Source organism: Aquarana catesbeiana, linkage group LG05, assembly GCF_042186555.1.
Source record: "Aquarana catesbeiana isolate 2022-GZ linkage group LG05, ASM4218655v1, whole genome shotgun sequence".
NCBI lineage: Eukaryota > Metazoa > Chordata > Amphibia > Anura > Ranidae > Aquarana > Aquarana catesbeiana.
Window position 1 is genome coordinate 4314394 of NC_133328.1, and position 3045 is coordinate 4317438.

The following is a 3045-nucleotide window of genomic DNA, read 5'->3' on the forward strand; positions in this document are numbered from 1 at the left end:
TCATCATGGCTCTGGCTGCCTGGAGTCTACTGTGTGATGGGCACGCTGCTGAGCTGCAGGAGGTCACCTGAAGTCTGGTCAGGTAGGTCAGTGTATGTCAGTGTGTGTCAGGTAGGTCGGTGTATGTCAGGTAGGTCAGTGTGGGTCAGGTAGGTCAGTGTATGTCAGGTAGGTCAGTGTGGGGCAGGTAGGTCAGGTAGGTCAGGTAGGTCAGTGTATGTCAGGTAGGTCAGTGTGGGTCAGGTAGGTCAGTGTATGTCAGGTAGGTCAGGGTGGGTCAGGTAGGTCAGTGTGGGTCAGGTAGGTCAGTGTGTGTCAGGTAGGTCAGTGTGGGTCAGGTAGGTCAGTGTGGGTCAGGTAGGTCAGGTAGGTCAGTGTATGTCAGGTAGGTCAGTGTGGGTCAGGTAGGTCAGTGTGTGTCAGGTTGGTCAGTGTGGGTCAGGTAGGTCAGTGTATGTCAGGTAGGTCAGTGTGGGTCAGGTAGGTCAGTGTGGGTCAGGTAGGTCAGTGTGTGTTAGTGTAGGTCAGGTAGGTCAGTGTATGTCAGGTAGGTCAGGGTGGGTCAGGTAGGTCAGTGTGGGTCAGGTAGGTCAGTGTGTGTCAGGTAGGTCAGTGTGGGTAAGGTAGGTCAGGTAGGTCAGTGTATGTCAGGTAGGTCAGTGTGGGTCAGCTAGGTCAGTGTGGGTCAGGTAGGTCAGTGTGGGTCAGGTAGGTCAGTGTATGTCAGGTAGGTCAGTGTGGGTCAGGTAGGTCAGTGTGGGTCAGGTAGGTCAGTGTGTGTCAGGTAGGTCAGTGTGTGTTAGTGTAGGTCAGGTAGGTCAGTGTATGTCAGGTAGGTCAGGGTGGGTCAGGTAGGTCAGTGTGGGTCAGGTAGGTCAGTGTGTGTTAGTGTAGGTCAGGTAGGTCAGTGTATGTCAGGTAGGTCAGGGTGGGTCAGGTAGGTCAGTGTGGGTCAGGTAGGTCAGTGTGTGTCAGGTAGGTCAGTGTGGGTAAGGTAGGTCAGGTAGGTCAGTGTATGTCAGGTAGGTCAGTGTGGGTCAGGTAGGTCAGTGTGGGTCAGGTAGGTCAGGTAGGTCAGTGTGGGTCAGGTAGGTCAGTGTATGTCAGGTAGGTCAGTGTGGGTCAGGTAGGTCAGTGTGGGTCAGGTAGGTCAGTGTGTGTCAGGTAGGTCAGTGTGTGTTAGTGTAGGTCAGGTAGATCAGTGTATGTCAGGTAGGTCAGGGTGGGTCAGGTAGGTCAGTGTGTGTCAGGTAGGTCAGTGTGGGTAAGGTAGGTCAGGTAGGTCAGTGTATGTCAGGTAGGTCAGTGTGGGTCAGGTAGGTCAGTGTGGGTCAGGTAGGTCAGGTAGGTCAGGTAGGTCAGTGTGGGTCAGGTAGGTCAGTGTATGTCAGGTAGGTCAGTGTGGGTCAGGTAGGTCAGTGTGTGTCAGGTAGGTCAGTGTGTGTTAGTGTAGGTCAGGTAGGTCAGGTAGGTCAGTGTGGATCAGGTAGGTCAGTGTGGGTCAGGTAGGTCAGTGTATGTCAGGTAGGTCAGTGTGGGTCAGGTAGGTCAGTGTGTGTCAGGTAGGTCAGTGTGGGTCAGGTAGGTCAGTGTGTGTCAGGTAGGTCAGTGTGGGTCAGGTAGGTCAGGTAGGTCAGTGTATGTCAGGTAGGTCAGTGTGGGTCAGGTAGGTCAGTGTGGGTCAGGTAGGTCAGTGTGTGTCAGGTAGGTCAGTGTGGGTCAGGTAGGTCAGGTAGGTCAGGTAGGTCAGTGTATGTCAGGTAGGTCAGTGTGGGTCAGGTAGGTCAGTGTGGGTCAGGTAGGTCAGTGTGTGTTAGTGTAGGTCAGGTAGGTCAGTGTATGTCAGGTAGGTCAGGGTGGGTCAGGTAGGTCAAGTGTGGGTCAGGTAGGTCAGTATGGGTCAGGTAGGTCAGTGTATGTCAGGTTGGTCAGTGTGGGTCAGGTAGGTCAGGTAGGTCAGTGTATGTCAGTAGGTCAGTGTGGGTCAGGTAGGTCAGGTAGGTCAGGTAGGTCAGTGCATGTCAGGTAGGTCAGTGTGGGTCAGGTAGGTCAGTGTGGGGTCAGGTAGGTCAGTGTGTGTTAGTGTAGGTCAGGTAGGTCAGGTAGGTCAGGTAGGTCAGTGCATGTCAGGTAGGTCAGTGTGGGTCAGGTAGGTCAGTGTGGGTCAGGTAGGTCAGTGTGTGTTAGTGTAGGTCAGGTAGGTCAGGTAGGTCAGGTAGGTCAGGTAGGTCAGTGTGGGGTCAGGTAGGTCAGTGCATGTCAGGTAGGTCAGTGTGGGTCAGGTAGGTCAGTGTGGGTCAGGTAGGTCAGTGTGTGTTAGTGTAGGTCAGGTAGGTCAGGTAGGTCAGTATGGGTCAGGTAGGTCAGTATGGGTCAGGTAGGTCAGTGTATGTCAGGTTGGTCAGTGTGGGTCAGGTAGGTCAGTGTGGGTCAGGTAGGTCAGTGTGTGTTAGTGTAGGTCAGGTAGGTCAGTGTGAGTCAGTGTCAAGTAGGTCAGTGCGTGTCAGGTAGGTACTACCCCATCTCCCCCCCCCCCCGTGCTGGGCTCAGACTTTGGGCTGTAGCCCCTGTTTTTTTGCCACCTAGCAACACCCCTGGTGATTATACAATCTTCTGTTGTGCTGTAATTGATTATAAAGTGTGAGTTGTAGTTTGGCATTGATTTATTAGTGTGTTCTGTATCTGATAATACATTTAACGCTCCTCTTCCCCCCCCCCCCCCCCCCCAAGACTGACAATGCTGCTGTACAAAAGTGCCCCCTGTGCTCCTTCATCCAGAGTGGGAGGGGGCTCTAATACAAGAGATGTGTTACTGGCCAGATCAGAAAACAGAGGGGAGGAAAGCCTAAAAAAAAAAAAAAAAAAAAAGAAAGTGAATACAGCCGCCACATCTAATAATCGATAAGCTGCAATATATCACATTTTTGGTTTTTGGGTTTAAATAATGGCAACATTATAGTCGGAATGTACTAATTAGTGTGATCCACAAGGGGGGGATGTACGGGGGGGGGGATGTACAGGGGGGAGAAGTAGGGAGGAGGGGGG